General features: G+C 44.6%; 1 protein-coding gene across 1 annotated transcript in view; it reads right to left on the bottom strand.

The window, feature by feature from the left end:
• The window catches only part of lrrc4cb (leucine rich repeat containing 4C, genome duplicate b), a 42,745-nt gene extending 26,297 nt beyond the window's left edge, over positions 1-16,448 (bottom strand). Inside the window, exon 1 of the mRNA XM_034580772.1 lies at positions 15,136-16,448. The gene's annotated coding sequence lies outside the window, so the exon portion shown is untranslated. The remainder of the gene's footprint in view (positions 1-15,135) is intronic.
• Positions 16,449-17,599: the final 1,151 nt, after the last annotated feature.

Raw genomic sequence — 17,599 nt, 5'->3', positions numbered from 1 at the left:
AGGCGACAGTCTTAAGTTAAAAAATGATTCTTCACCAGTGATGCTGCCGTTTGCCCTCGTTAAAGGAGGCGGTGTCTAATGTTACCTGTCCGCTCTGATTGGATCAGTGGATCAATTCCCCTCTCGGGATCCTTTTTAAAAATATGACACAAACCAACACTTTATCAACATAAAACACTGTTTTTATACAAATGTAGAGAGTTGAGATACTTGCTAATATAAGCAGTGGAGTAAAAGTGAGAAGTGCCTGAGAATATCTAAGAACAGATACTGTGAGTAGGCACTCTAACTAAGTTCTTTGTTGGATCCCTTCACTGCTTTTAGCTGAATGTTTCTCCACATAAAACACCAGGAACAACACCTTTTTTAGGTGTTTTAGGTCCAGACGATATTCTGGCTCATCACTATTAACAGCTGTCTGCAGATAAATACAGATAAATTAAAAAGCCCACGTATTTAGGTCAATGTGTTCCGCCTCTTTTTCGCCTGCAACCAAAGCCTGCTCGTGATTGGTCAAAGTAGAAACAGACACCAGAAGACTTCCGGCCCAAGAGAAGAAATGCAGAATAGCAGAATAGCATCCAGCTAACATCATACTAATCATACTGGGGGTAATTGTGACTCTCTGCAGGGCTCATATCCAATTGGAAAAGGAGAATCCCAGAGAACTGAGAAGATAGATATCACATTTTATCTGCTTAATATATAAAACAAAGCAATTACAGTATGAAATGAAATAATTAAGGTATGAAATCACATTAACTGCCTTAACGGCGTCATTTCTGCATCTAATTTGCCATCAATTCCAGCCCATGGGTCTGTTCGAATAGATTCCAGACACACACACACACACACACAGTCATTGACCTGTGATTGTGACCTTCGGTTTAGGGATGAACTCCAGACGGGATGAGACCCACTGGGGTGTAAAACACCTCCTGATCACCTAATGGGGAAAGATGTGATTCAAAACCGCACCATTACCGTAATTGACCAAACGCACTGTAATCACAAAAATCACCGCAGTTTCCCATTTAGCTGATGTAATTGAGGTGGTTGTTAATCTGATGGTTAACTGAAGTCAAAGGTAAGAAGAGAACATTCATCATCTGATTATATTATCCCTGAGTGACAGTATATTAGAGGCACACGTGTTGGTTTTTTTTTTTGACCTCATTGAATATCTCACGTTCCGTTGCACCGTGCATCTCATCTCGATGTGTTCTCTAAAACCAGAGCAGGTTTGAAGGTTAACAAGTTCTTCCGTCATCCGACATACTACATGCACATGCACACGCTAACAGAGTCAGTTACGCACGTACAGGTGCCTCGTGAGGCCTCCTCGCAGTACTGCACTTTCCTCTGGATATGCTCAAACTGAACATATACGAGCCGGAGGGTTTGGACGAGGGCCAGACTTGCCTCCTCGATTTTTGGGTCATAAACGCGGCCTCTGCCCAAGGACTGCAGGGCCTTTAAAAAAAGACTCAGCTTGATTGGACACACTTGTGTTTCTCTGCGTCCCGACTGCTCGCAAGCCAGCTGATCAGAGAGGCAGAACAAAGCCGCTCTCCTACAAGCCGGTCGGCCTCTTGTATAGTAAACAGGATGTATATTTAAAAAAAAGGAAAAGGCTGTCTTCTCTTTTCCCCGACGCTTGCAGAAGCTGCTGCTGCACGGAAAGAAGTGCAGAGCGCTGTGCTACTAAAAAGGAAGAAAGAAAAAAAAAAAAAAGCCAGTGGGTTATATTCAGCATCAGCAGCTCAGATGCAGGGAAACAGCACCAGGATTCGAGATGTGGATTTGTGCATCGGGTTAGCGAGGAGTTTATGATTCTCCATACGGCCTCACTCACACTGGTGTTTTGAACGTCTAATTTGTCCATGAATATTACATCGTGCACCATTTGGCTCATGAATATGAAATAGATGGAACCACAGGCTCTCCCCATAATCAACAGTCGACACACACAGTCCGTCGTCAGCGCTCTAGCTCAGCGGCAGCATTCTCTCTCCAGTGCATTTAGCCAATCACGGCCGATCATAGCCTCAGCAGAATGTTAGTGTTGGTACAAACTGTCCGTGGATAAAGTGTGAATACAGCAGTCTTTCATCGCCAAGGATTTTGTTTTCTTCCTCTCTCCGTCTGCCTCTCTCTCTCCCTCTTCTTCCTCTCTCTCTCTCTCTCATGTGAATGCACAGACAAACGGTATTGACAGAGCGAGAGGCTCCGACACGGGAAAAAAAAAAAAAAAAAGTCTGATTGTATTGTTTCATTTACTGCTGTTGGATAAACAGCGCGCTCGCTGTGGAGACAACAGTGAGACACGACGCAGAGCCGAGCAGCTAATGCACCGAGCTATCCCTGCCCATGCGTTTACCCCGCCTTAAGCCACATGGCTCGGCTCCAGCGATGCCATATGCCCTCGCTGCTCCACTCTGTATTAAATGATTCAGGATACATAGTCTACATATCATCACAACCAGTGAGAGAGAGAAAACACAACTGGGAGACACCGGTTGACTCAGGCATAGCGTTACTGACGCTCGTAGGGTCCCAGTTGAGGTTGAATATTTGATGCTCATCGCATTTCAGCCCAGATTGTAAAGGGAAGTCTTCAAACTGCTTATTTTGTCCGCACAACGTTTGAAAACTGAAAAATTCCACATATGTTCATGTTTGAAGCTTCAGATTGTGACATTTCAGCAGCGAAAAGCTGAAAATCTTTGGCATCTTTGCTCGAAGCATGGCGGAAATGATCAAAATAGTTATCGGCTTTCTGGTGGTCCATCATTGATTAGTTATATTCCATCATATAGAAACAGAAAAATTAGATTTTCTATTATATTTGACAAAAAAAGTCATAAAATTGTAACATTTCTGCAGTTAAAAGCATATTTCACATCTTTTATTATCAAAGATAGTCATAGATTATTCAGAATGATTATAATGAACAATTATTTAGTTTTTTGTTGGTCAATATTTGTGATGTTTCAGCCTCTTAGATGTGAATATTTTATGCTTTTCTGTCAAAACAAGCACAGAGAAGACATAAGCAAAAAAAGTATCCATTTTAATTGGTAAATATGATAATAATTATAAAGATAATTGTTATTTGCAGCTCTACTTGTGATCTGATCTGTTGAGAAGGCTTCAGATGTAGATTGTCCCCATGTTTTTCTGCGATTCACAGGGAACATGCTGCTCTTCAGGTTGGAATAAACTTGTTCCCTCTCAGAAGCTCTTTCAGACCCATGATATTGATTCAACAGTACATGACGGTGAAGCTAAAAAAACATGTATCTTTCCTCCTCTGCGCCTGCAGGAGTTGACATTCAGGAAGTTTTCACAGTCACATTTTTATTCTTAGCTGCAGGAATATCGACACTGCACTTCGTGTGACCTGCTCCGCCGGCTCGGGCCCGCTAAACCCAAACGTTTGGTGGGTCGGTCGGGCGGCGCTACCGTCTCCAACATTGTTAGTTCAATTTCCACGGTGTGAATGAGATAACGACTCGGCGCTCCCTCTTTGTTTGTGCCAGTATTCCCTGCCTGGATAATTAAAGTCCGAGCAGCAGGTGCTAGTTAGACGAGCTTGCAGAATTCCGCCTCATCTGCGTGTCCTCGAAGACGTTGAGAGGGAAACGCACAAGTGAGCTTCAAGTGCAACAGAAAACTGCTGCATATGATGATTGAAGATCTCACAGACTCGAGCTGCAGCTAATGATTATCTTCATTATTGATTAATGCACTAAATGTTTTCCTGATTAATGAGGTGATGTCTTCAAAACCCAAACATATTTACACATTTAGACTCATTTACACACATTGGATCAGCAAGAGCCAGTGAATCTTTCAGCCAATTAATCAGTTCATCAAAAATATAATTAATTATTAAACACCCAACTCACCTAAAGCAGGTTTCCTCTGCTAACCTAAACATTATTGAGGCATCGTTATGGGTTTAAGTTCTGAGGTTAGAAGATTGTAAAGTAAAATGGAGACAAGTCAATGTTTGTCTGTAGTTATAAAAATATTTAAATGAACAGATATACATCAATAATGTTCCATTTAATCTGGGCAGATGTATCATACTGTACGTGTAAAGTTTTAAGCGTTTATCTAATTAACTACGCCAAGAAGATAATGTTATCATAATTTTGATAGTTAGCAAGAGTACACAAGAACCACTGGGCAGTTTATGGTGGAAAGATTTGGAATCAGCCAAAGAAGAATCCATTAAATCAGCAAAAATGTGCGTAACATTGTGAGACAGGGTCGTTTTAGCAGAGAGCTTTAATGAAAATAAATCTTGCGTGGGTAAAGTGCTCATATCGACTATCAGGTGAAACGTGGTGTAGATCCGTATAATGATCTTTCTACAGTTACTGTGGGGTAACAACTATCCCTCAAACTCTAGAGAATGGATATATTTCACCCTGTGTTTAATGTAAAGACTTAAAATATTCATGTGAACATCTGATCTCAATATGCAATCTGCCAAAAAAGAACATGCGATATTTGGCACAGATCCGGACAAAAGAGCAAATCCAGTGTTTTGTCCACCTTGCGAGATCTGCACTAATTCTCACTAATTGTCCAGGGAACACTTCAGGGAACTTAATGAAGAAACATGGCGTACACATAGGAGGCTGACATCTCTGAGTGTGGGTAATGTGGTGCAGCTTGATTGAATTTAAGGGGACTGTTGGACCTTAATTGGCCGAGGCATGTGCTCTAATGAGTGCCAGCTCGTTTATGGCATGTTTCCAGCCTGTAATGTGCATGATTACCATACAGCGCCTCGTTATAATGAGACGGTGTTAAAAGGTCAAAATGTAAAAAAAAAAAAAATCAAATAACATAAGTCAAATAATTGTTTGGTTTCTATTCCTGATCCTGTATTTGTTGCTTAAGTCTGTGAGCTGCCCTGAGAACACTGGTATCCACAGTCAGAGACTGACCCACGAGTTAATTGCACAGTGCAGAAATGACTGCGTCAGCCGGCAGGCGTGAACAAAGCCGCTTTAACTGTCGTCTTACATCTCTCTCGTGTTGTGGGTGAGCTCCACCTCTGACACGCTGCTGTTGTTGGGAACATTTTATAATCTGAGCAGCAGAAAGTCTGTTCAAAGTGGAGCTGAAGAAACGGAAAGAGCTTTATTCTTCTCTCAACATAAACCCAGTGACCGTCCTCTTTCTACACACATTATAGTAAAGTTATTATGTGGATCTCAAGGCCGCGAGCTATGAATTCAATGTGCACCTGTGTTGTGGAGCAATAGCTGAAATATGTATTGAACGCAGTGTCGGTGTCTGATTGTGATAAACTGTAAAAAACACGTGTTTGGGACGTGACTATCTCCTGTGACTTAAAACGGTTTCAGGATGCGGGAAAACAAGAGGAAAGAACAAATGCGCGGCAAATGTCATTAAAGCGCCTCGACGCTCAGCCGAGGTTTAATACATTTCACAACATATCAAAGCGACTTTGTTATTATTGAGGATACACGACACAACGAACATCATCACAGGAGCGTTTCCTCTTTCGTTCCCTTTGAATGTGAAGGACAAAATGCTCTCGTGGCAAACAGCGAGGTTCACCAATAATGCATCAGTTCACGGCGACGGGGGAACGAGATGTTCTAACTGCCTTGTTCAAATCCCGAAAAACACTGCGGCTGAAGAACAGTGTTGTCATAAAGATACAAATGTAGCAGAGGCAAATTTCCGCCACATACTAAAAATGCAATCTTGTCAACGTTACAAGATTCCCCTTGTCGGTTTAGTTGTGTTTGACTTGGCGCCAGTGACTGAGGTTTCATCTTTGCCAACTAAGCCAATCTAGTGTATTCCAGCAACTAGAAATCTGCACCAGATGCCAAAGTATTAATGAACCAGATATAAATTTTATTCTTACACTGATTCAGAGAGTCCCTTCGGCGAATCATGAATCGCTGTCTGTTCCTCGTGAGCTACGACATAAAAACTCCGTGCGTCGCATGGCTCCGAGTATCGTTAGGATACTTTCATCAAAGACATCTGAGCTAAATGAACTGGCAGCAGATAAAATGTATATTAATATGTGGAGAATTAGATAAATAGGGGGGGGAAAGTTGGGAGAGAGGGAGACGGAGGGAGGAGGGGAGAGCATTGAACACGAGCGAGATAGAGACTCATCACGACAGTCATCACTTCAGCTATTATCCCTAATTCTCGGAGGGAATATCTCAGTAAGGCGGAGTAAATTTGAGGCTGATAAGCAGACAATGAGATTTGCCCGGGCTTCGAGGCGAAGCTCTTCCAAGGGCTTGTTTTCACCTACAAGAGCTTTTGAACTTGACTCGTTGAAATGGCAGAATGCTCGTTGTGGCGCTCGTTGGTGTTTGTGGGATTAGCGCAGCGCGATTCGGAGGATGAGTTATTCCGTGATTGTGTGATTTGATAATCACACGCTCTCACTTTAACTTCACCACTTCATAGTGTGTCCAGGGTGCAGATCGTTCTCTGAAATCCTTCTTTGCCGATGACGGGCACTACGTCTATATCAGCTTGGTCCGACGCTCCTCCTCGTCACATTGAGCAACACTCACACACACTATGGCTGTTTGTGTTGTCTGTGCCAGTCACACACTCGGCTCCTCTATGTGCAGCACTATCTCCATTACATATCAAGGCACAGCTGTCGGGCACAATTTGGGGTTCAGTGTCTTGCCCCAGGTCGTTTCAGCAAGTGGAATGGAGGAGCCCCGGGGATCAAACCGCAGACCGTTTGGTTAGTGGACGACCCACAGCCACCTGTGTGGGTTTCCACTGAAGCCAGATGTATTGGTCAGCCGATAAAAACTACAAACATGAGCAGACGTACAGGGATCTACATCAGTTTGCTGATGTGCATCAATATAAACACTGCAGAGATAATAAGAAGCATTTATGTTACATTTTTCACTGAGACAATTATCTTATTTATCTTGTTAATAAAAAGTCCTATATGTGTAGTTGTATTTTTGATTTCTTTCCATTTATAGCTTCATTAATTATAAAGTTTTGCGTTTGTTTGTAAAATTTCAAAGCCTCAGTTACATTTCTTTGTTTTAAGGGTTTGACAATGACATCTAGGAATGAAATTTATTTTTATCGACCCATATATTCAAAATCTTTACCCCTTAAAATCAGTATCGGTCCATATTGGTCGTGCAGTAGTTTTTCACTTCCATACAGTCACCATGACTTTCCTTAGAAGTATGTTGCGTTGCTTCACGATGCAGCGATGTTCACTTTGCAGGTTCTGCTCAGTGTCACTGGTCCTGCCTGTTCACTCCACGCTGGTCCCTACACCGGACAGTCATGTGACCGTGCACGCTCTGTCGCTTCAGCAGAAACTGATTGGTCATCTCTTTATTGGGGGGGGGGTGTGCAGAACGAGCAGATGGAGCACAAACACCGGAGCGGCCGTCGTGTTCACGTCTGCACGCGGCAGATCGCGATTGCAGTTAGATTCATTGTGCTGCACTGTGCTGGATTCTGCTGTGCAGTTGTGTGTTGAGGCGACATTTGTGCTGCGCGGACGTGTTTTTGAGGGTGGCCTGCAACCGATTCATCATGATGCACGTTCAAGCTGCCCGTGGTCTTTGCAGTGTAAAGACTCGATTCTCTCTTCTCAGTCCTCTTCTGTGAATCTCTAATTAGGAAACCACAAAAAAGTCAAAGGGAGAAGAAGGAAATTCGTCATATTGTAGATTCAGTTAAAGATTTTCAGGGATCCTAATGTGTTATGATCGGCCTCCCAGTCCTCCACTTTGTCTCAGACTGAAATATCTTAACCACTGGATGAACTGTCCAGAGATCAGAATCCTACTGACTTAGGTTGTTGCCCAAATATTCCTCTAGTGCCGCCATCACTGTGGGATTATTGATTTTGACTTGACAACAAGAAGATTGCTAAATTTGGTAAAGATCCACTGAGGCATGACGATGAGCCCTGACACACGATCCCTTGACTGCATCAGTGAAACACCAATGTTTCACTTAGCCGGTAAAATGCATCCACTGGATCGGTGCAAGCTTTATCAAAGACGTCCATTGTTTAAATGAATTCCCATGAAATTGTCTTTTCACATGAATGATACAAATCTTTGTTCATCTCCTAAATGCTTGTGAGGTTTGCAAGTTTTTTTTAGTTTTGAGTGAAATCTGTTGACAGTTTTTTGGTTAAATTCCCTTGAAATGATCTTTTCACAATCTTCCCCTCAGGATGAATTAAAACATCTTTGTTCATCTGTTCAGTTTTCAACTAACACCAAAACATGTATTTGTCCAATAAAGCTGCAAATCTCATGACTCTCCCAACAGTGTGAACTGTATCGTTTTAGTGCTGATTATAACGTTTTAGCAGGTGAACACATTTAAACCATGATGTTAAACACAGTAAACACTGCAGCTGCACAACACCAGCAGTGTCATCGTGAGCATGTTGGTTTTCTAACTTTATTATTCAGCACCACAACACCCACTTTGCCAAAGTTCCTCCTCACAGCTGTTAGCACGGATCTAGAACCACAACCACAACAGATATCCGTAGCAGTGACTTGGTTGTGTCTTTCATTCCTCTGCCTGTTAACTGAACCTGTAATTCTGTGTGTTTGGGTTGTGGCTCCGCGTCGAACATCCAACATCATCCAGGCTAAAGTAGATTAAGAAGTTTCCCAGAATGTCAACAGTTCAGGTTTGTCTCAACATCTAACAACTACAGGTTCTTCTTATCGTGTTTGCACATTATGCTTCAAGACATTATTAGAATTATTAACAGATTTTTATCCAACTGTTGCGACTGTTTATACTGGGCACATGTTTTGTCGGCTCAGGTCTCTTAAGGTTCCACGTACAAAGATTTAAAGCTAACTGGAAATGAACATAAATAGTCCAGTAAATCAGACTTATCATACATATCATAAAGTTTGTATTTGGTATCTCAACATACTGTTTATATATCTCCTTTGAAAAAAGAACGTACTGTTTCTATTCATTTTGGTTTGTATTCCTGAACAAGTGAAGAAACACTTTACTATATCCACTATTCTAAGGTTTCAGAGAGTGCTAGATTTGATTTGTGGCCTTTACAACATGGATTCCAGCAGCTGGCCCAGTTTGTGCTTGAAACAGAAAATCACATTGTCCAGGGAAACAGAATATTCTCCTCCACTGACCGTCCATATTCCCAGTTTGTCACAATCTCACTAGCACCATATTTTGGCAGATATGTGACTGTTTGGAACATACTGAGTGTGCAGATGGACGGAGCAGAGATGAATAATGCTGCCTGAGTTCAGGACTTTCTATATGGACATAGATTTGTTTGTTTTTTTCAATCCCCTCTATCTCTGGGTTTTCACAGCTGTGACTGCAAGCTGCCGTCCTCCATGGAGGAGCAGGCGCTGTGATTCAACTGTACACTTAGAGAAATTAAAATCAGGCCACAAAGACTGAAAATCCCCAAATCTAAAGCTGCGGTTTCTCTACATGCATCCCAGTACGTGTGGATTTTGTGATTTTAGAGATATCTCGGGTCAAACTGCACCAAATCTGAGTTTTCTTAAATATTATTTTCCAGTTTCACACTAATTTCGAGACCATATTTGAACTAACACCTTAAAATGTGGCCTTTTCTCAAGCCCCTGCTCGACAAATACATGCCCCGCATGAAAAGAGAAAATCTCTGCCACTACTGGGTCTACATGATGTATGATCAGTGAAGCAGAGCAAAGTTAGAGAGGTTGAAGTAGAGACATGCTTGTCTGCCAGTGACAGATTAGATACCAAGAGCAGTGTAGAAAAAGATTAGAATCTGGATCTATTAGCCTGAAAATCAATAGCACTACGCTTGTTGTGATACTTTATATTTATTGACGGTTTGATGATTCCCTCAGCTGCATGTTTTCACTGTTTCTGTTTGTAAAAATTGAGAGGAGAGGAGATAAAACATTCGATTAGCGAAGTCTTTGTGAACTAATCAGTGTTTTATGAACTTGGGATCAGATCCAAAATTAAATCTGCCAGCAAAACGCAGCCCTGCATGTTCTCGGGGACAATTCCCATGATGCACAGCTTCCTGCGCTTCCGTGCGAGCTGAATTATAGGTCTTGATTTTTATTCTTGTTCCTCTAATCTGAAGAAAACTTCTGAAATGGTTAAAAAAAAAAAAAAAGCAATATAACTGTAGAAAAGCTGTGATTGCCTCTAGGGCATTGTTTACTGTGATTATGCATTCTTCAGAGCAGTGGGCGGTACTCAGCTGTGCCTCACATCACAGCTCCTCCATAACTCTAATCACATACAATAAAGTTGACGGGAGAATGTGGCTCAGCTGCACGTGTGTGCTCAGTGCGGAGGAATCCGTGGACGGCTCGTGCCGGATGTGGCTGGTTGCTGAAGAGGCGGAAACGCGGCACCCGCAGCCTGAACATACTCTTTCTCTCAGAGGCTCTCATTGGAGTTGAAGGCTGGTAGCTGCTGCAGGCCGCTGCAGACACATGGTGCACAACACAGATGGTGAAATACGGCACCGACGGCTGCAGTCAAAACAGTCAATGAGTCATTAAGACATTTGTGCCATAAGTTATGATTTTCTTCACAGGATGAATCAACACTGTTGCATTGGATCCACAGACACACGCGGATCCAGCCCTCTGCATACTTCTCCACGTTAATATTTGTTGATTTAGAAATGCAGACTTGTGAATGACACAGAGTGGGATTCGCTGAATAATCCTCTTTCTGGTGCACAAAGGCATAACTTAAGCTGCCACAGTGAATACTAAGTCTCTCCAGCCTGGCATGCGTCGGACTCTTTCACAGCCCAGCAGTCCGACCCGCTCAGATTGGCCTGTCTCTTGACTCGACACAAACACATGTTTTGCGGAGGTGCTACTGGAAAGATACAGACTGTTATCTATCAAAATGGAGCCGGCAGGAAGTCAGTCTAATCTCGGGCTGCATCCCACTTGCTTATTTATGTCACGCAGACACATGCTGCACAGAAATGCACACAATCCCTCTGTATTAGTTAAGATAAAAAGCACAAGCCTGGAGGGACCTCAGCCATAAATTATCACCACTCCCAACACCAATCCTCATATCACACGGAGGAGCGTGCAGGAGGCCGGGACCACGATATAAATTGATGAAACAACACAACAGTGGCCCTCGTATAGTCAAGCATATCCCTCAAAAACACAGACTGCCCCCATCAGTCGCCACAAGCGTAAGTGCAGAGGAGAAGATAGTCGTTTGGAAATGAATCAGCATGTTTGCTGTTGACAGGTTGAAACACAACTCTTTTTAAGAAATGGGCATTAATCTAAATCACTTCATAGTTTCAGGACAGAAAGATTTGCTGTAGTTTAACAAATGTCGTCATTATATGAAGACGTGTTTGGGCTTGTCAGAAGGTTACACTGTCATTGATTCAATTCAAGGTGCAACCTACTGTAGGTTGCAACATGTTCTATTATTTTTATGAGGGATTAATATCCTCATTGTTTTGTTTTTTGAATAATCTACCAGTAACGTATCTATCTAATATTTCCAGGAATCTCTGTCTGTATATGGCTGAACCGCTCATCTTAATGGGTCCACACTTGGCAGGTATATTGTTATTGGCCAATGGAGGTGGTCTAATTTGAACACATGATACTCTCAATATTAATAAGATTTGAATAAACAGGCGACTGGCGCTCGGTAGCAGCTGCAGCTGTGACACATCAATGTTAGTGACGTTGTCCATCACGACAACAGCACGTTCACAACAACGGGTTCATTCACAACAACAACGACAACTGATTCTCCAGTTCGGAAAGAAAGAAAGAAAAAGCTGCAACCAGGATCACGACAGGACAAGTGAACGACCCATTCTACACAGGCAGGGTTTGCACAGGCACTGCACTTATCCTATAAAATGTCAAAAGATGCTCATCACATTGTCCCAGAGCTGAAGGTGACGCCTTTAAATTATAAACTCCAAAACCCAGCTATAGTCGTTATCGGTTTTCACAGGTCAGGCCGGACCCTAGGACCCCAGGGCTGACCTGGAACCAGTACAGGTTTGGATCCACGTGTTATACAGTCACTCGGGTCCGGGCTGGGTCCCGCTCTATTACCACAGGCCCTGGGTCTGATTTACGTTATGTGCAAAAACTGAGTTGTCATCCATCACCGTGACAATAAGTGGATCAAGGGTGGACTAAGTTAAGAGAGGAATAATAGAAAACCTCGTGGAGGATGGATTAAATGTCTGACTGGGTTCAGATTCAAGGATTCTGGATTCTGCTTGGGTCAGGGTCCCAGCTTTTAAATGACAGACAGGTCCAGGTTGGTTTCGGGTGCAGATGTTTGAACCCATGAAGAATAACCAAAGCACGATTTTCTTCTCTTAAAACAGTTCCTCTAAAATCCAGACTTGGTTGCAACTATTTGTTTGTGTTTGACCCATAACCCAAGGAGAAGGAAGTAAATTCAGAATCCTAGTTTGACTGACAGGACATTTGACATCAAAAATGAATAAAAAAACTGGAAGTTTATTCCACGCGGTTGTGTAACTGGTCCTTCAGGCTATTAACATCCCAGTATGCTTAGTGTTGTATGTAAAAACCTTGGCAGACCCAGTTGCTCGTTTTTTTTTGGCTGCTGTTGCTCGAATAAGAAATCTCTGACTTTTATAGAGAGCTGATTATCTGAGTATATTATCTTATCTTATATGATTTGACTTATGGCTAGAAAATGTAGCTGAAGTGATGATGCCGGGAAGATATATGGACGACGTGACCACCTGCGAGGAACAGATGTGTATCCTGAATTACTCCACTCTGACGTCTCCAGATGCAAGAAAAAAAAATAAAAAATAGACAAGACACTATGAATCAACTCACTACAAACGTGTGTGTGAGGTGTAAGAAGGCAGCTTGTCAGGAGAAATCTAGGGAGCAACATAGTGATGGAACTGCGTCGCGTAAAGCTGCACTTAATGTATGAACCGTCTCTTTGACGCAGCAGGTTGTGCAGGGAACAAAAGCGTTGAGAGAAAAAAAACCTTGGACGTGAAAATGAGTCACCGCTCACCCTGTTCTGAACCAGAGGTTTGACTGCATGTGTGTCACGCATGAAAAGTAATCTATTCGCCCAAGTGCTTATTTCCCACAGTGACGGCTTCTGTCAGGGCCGTTCTGGTGAGTGGTCCTGGCACCGTTTACCTCCATTTGCTCCCTCGGCGGGCAGGTGAATGCCAATAAAAGCTACGCCTGTCGGAACGATCACTTCTCTTATGCTTTGGTGTCTCTGTCGCGATGACAGAGGAGTGTTAGAGAGGTGACAAATCCAAATCCACGGGACACGACATCTCCCGAGTTGTTTCCTGAGCAGGGAAATCGTGTTTACCACCCTGGCAGTATATTGGTCACCGTGTCTGGGCCCCACGGTGATTCTGGGAACGATGTTACTCACCACCTTTTAAAGTTCAAGCAGTTGGAGAAAATAGCCACATCGAGTTGAGTTTTTTCCGAAACTTAAAGTTCAGTGTAGCAGCTCAGGTAGTTCATGGTGGCCCAATGCCCTATAGAGACACTTAATGGTTGTGTGGCCTTAATTTTAGCAGCTACCAGAGCATTGCAGGGCGCTGGAGTAACAGGGGATGTGGAGTCGAATGCATTGCAGTTAAAATAATTACAACAGCCGTAAATCTTGGTGTAAAAGCATGGCTGAAAATGAACTCTGCACACAATACACCATGCACATTTTCCTACCAGCTGAAATGGCACTGCAGCAAATTATTCACTTCACAATTTAATCATCAGCAACCCCCCCCCCCCCCTCAAACCCAATCAAACAGGCTATAGGTGAAATGTGATGGGCAGGCTCCGCTCGTCCTGTGCTAACCAACGGAATGACGGGGGGGGGGGGGGGGGGGGCCCTCATTTTTAAACCCCTCAGACTGTGTCCTTCGTTTTACAGACGGGTCGTAAAAAGCGCCAGGCGTGACTGTGTGAGTGTACACTTGAGGACCGGTTCAGGTTTTAAGTGGGAATGCTTTTCTGGCTGCAGCAGCCCGAGCAATTTCAGATGTGACGGCAGCTCCCTCTCCCCATTTCAACCGACACACACACACACACACACACACACACACACACACACACACACACACACACACACACACAAGTGTTTTCAGCATCAGGGCATTTTCAGCACCTCCCATTGCCGGACAGCTCCTGTTCACATGCATTATGTTTGAGAGAAATAAAAAAAAAAGAGAAGGGTAGGGGGGGGTGAATTGAGGGGGTGGGGGGTGGGAGGGGGGTGAATGGGGGGGTGGTATGTACTGTCAAAAGCAACAACTGCAGGACCTGACAGCTGGAATCTCCTGGATAATCTGCTCATGCCGGCTGTGCTCAGGAGAAACAGCAACCTAATTCCTGCTGGAGGTGAGCACGTCGCCCATGGGGGGGGGCTTCTGCTCGCTGTGCAGACGTACACGGGTCAACGTGCAGCAGCCTATATAAGGAGCTTTTTTTTTTTTCTTTGCCCCACGAGCCAACTCGAAAGCCCCCTTCCTGTGGGCCAGTCTGCCCACCTGGCCAATCCGGCACTGCAAACGTGTGTATGCTGAGAATACCTGAACTGAATTTGAATTACCACATGACGTAGGCCCCCCCCCCCTTTTTTTTCCCCCTCCTCTGTAGCAGTAATGTCCTACTGGTAACAGGGACTATTCCAGACAGACCCACACAGGGGCTCAAACACACAATTTGTTGCACCAGCTAACACCCCCCCCCCCCCTCCTCCTCCTCCTCCTCCTCACACTCACACACACACCTCCTCAACCTCTCTTCTGTCTCTATCCATCTTTATCTCTCTGTGCATCACATTCACACACACACACACACACACACACACACGAGAGACAGCGACCGTGAGGAGGTGAAAAGAGGACATTTCTTGAGGAAAAAGTATCGTCTCATGGAAGTGTGTGAGTGATCCGGCCACACATCACGGGTTAAATGGCGATGAGTAATGGGGATGTTACAGCAGCATGTCACACCGAGCAGCCCCTGGATGCAGTAAGACAACAACAAAAAAACACACACTTACGCATTTTCTCGAATAAATGAAGTCGAGGTTGAGAGCAGTGCGGGGAAAATCAGCAGCAGGGCCCCGGTCCCCGTTTCCAAGATCCGCTGCGCCGTGACCGAGGCACAAATCTCCATGTGAAAAGGGACCTGGAGGCTGCTGCAGTCCGCGTCTCCCTCCGCCACAAGTCAGGACGCTCGCATGCGAAAAAATGCCAAACATTCAGAAAGAGTTGCGCGGATCTGCGGTGCCGCCACGATTCCCTCGGATGTGCACGGTGAAAACCTCCACACCCCCCACCCCCCCCTTTCCTCGGATGACCAGCAGCAGCAGCAGTGGCCTGGTGCCTGGAACCTGGAGATATTCCTCTGGACTGAGGAGGAGGAAATCCTGCAGAGTTTCACATTGGGGGGGATCAAGTCTGTAAAGGCCCCTTTTCCTCTCTCTCTCTCTCTCTCTCTCTCTCTCTCTCTCTCTCTCTCTCTCTCTCTCTCTCCCAGCACCCCCCCGTCCAAAACCAGTCACAGTCCAAAATTGACTCCCACTGGTGGTTTCCTCTTTTCTACCCCCCTCCAAAAAAAAATAAAAATCCCCCACAAAAAGAGAAAACCAAAAGGATAAAAAAACCCAAAGTGCGCTAATTCTTCCGGATCTCGCCGCCTGGATGCGTCTTTACGCGCATCATCGTTGTCTTTGAAATGAAGATCCGCGCACACACATGACAAGCAGCTGCTACCCAATTCACAGCACTGCCGATAAGGTCAGCGCGGAGAGGTGCGGGAGCGTCCTGCGAAAGGAGAAGAAGAAGAAGAAGACCTGAGGACGCCTATTGGATAAAAATTAAGGGATATCCGTCCCACTGCAACCATCACACGCGTCGCATCAGCACCAATGGCTTGTCATCGGCTGCGGGAGCATATGGTGGCGCGGCGTTTTCCATCAAGACGAAGGGCGAGAATCCGCGAGACACCGCTTTCCAAAACCCCCGATGTATTGATTACATAAGCGCGGCTACCGGGGATGATTCCGCGCGTGTGTGCGATCCGCGCGGCGTGGACGCGGCGGCATCGTCCGTGCGCTGCAAATGAAGCGTGTTCCTGCCACCGGCTCCTAATGGCTGCAGCCCCCACGAGCGCGCTGAAATCACGGTCCCCGGGCACAGATCTGCGTGTGCACGGAGTCACGTGTGCGTGTGTGTGTGTGTGTGAGTGACTGTAAGGCGAGTGTTAGTGCAGGTGCGCGCCCCGTGTAGGCGTGAGCGTGTTCGCGCGCGTCGCCCAGGGACCACTTTAACTTTGACCACTTTGCGCGCCCGTCCATCTGCCCATTTAAATCAGCCAGAGGTCGTTAATTATCAGGGATCAATAGCATTAACGCTTAAAGCCCCAGATCTCATGTCTTTGAGTGAGTGTGTGTGTGGGGGGTGGGGGGGGGATGCGCGTCCACGTGTGATTCAGTTCTTGATGAGGTATGGTTGCCACCTACAGGCGTCAGTCTCCATCCAGGCAGCCAACACAGGACCATTTCCACCCACTGCGTCCTCATGCAACATGTAGAGCTCTCCTCCACATCAACAGCTGGGACACAGCAGCGTGTCCACAGTGTGATAACGATTAATGCTGTGGACTTACTGGAACATTACATTATTTCCCCAACCTGTTATTTTCAATCAGCTTGTATTTGTGCGACCAATCTGTCCCTTTCACAAACCCTGTGGAACTTCTGCACGGCTGCTCACTGATCTACTGGCGATGGTCATTTAAAAGGAGAACATTTCATTTCAACCAGTGGTGCAGACTGGGTGGTTCTGCAGGAGGAGGAGGTTCGGTGACTCTGCCGACCTGCAGGTAGACAAGAGAGTTCATTTGATCTGAAACGAACAGCCTGTCTCATTAGGTGACATAATGGACCACAATTCAGCTACGTGACAGAGTGGCTCCTGGCCGCCGAGGTCGTGATGCTGAGTGAGACACAGGCAGAGAACAGGGATGAATATAAATCAGCCATATAATGGAAATGTATCACATATTGTTTTGGTCACACACACAAAAAGAAAAAAATCAAGTGAGAGACTCTGAGGGAACCTGAGGTGAGTATTTACACTTTATCTGCACGAGCAAGGGTAGGAAACAATGTGGATGAATTGCCAGAGAAACAACATGGAGGAGACGCTTGTTGGACATGTCGTCATCATCAAAAACACCAAATGAGAGAAATGGGGCAACAACTAATGATTAGTTTCATTACATCAGGATTGATTAATCGTTTTATCTATGAACTGTGAGTGACAACTTTATTACAGTGTAATGATGCCATTTCATAGTGAAGTTATCAGGATGTCATTTATACAGTATGATGACAGATGATCTGAATGAGCTGTAGATCGTGTCTCTAATTGTATTGGATGCAAAGTTTATGCATTTCTATGTGACATCATTTTCATAATGACACAATATCGCCATTCCTGCCATCCATCCATCATCCA

This window comes from Hippoglossus hippoglossus, chromosome 3 (genome assembly GCF_009819705.1).
Source record: "Hippoglossus hippoglossus isolate fHipHip1 chromosome 3, fHipHip1.pri, whole genome shotgun sequence".
Classification (NCBI taxonomy): domain Eukaryota; kingdom Metazoa; phylum Chordata; class Actinopteri; order Pleuronectiformes; family Pleuronectidae; genus Hippoglossus; species Hippoglossus hippoglossus.
Note: the sequence above shows the minus strand (reverse complement) of the source record. Positions and strands in the feature narration are given on the sequence as shown.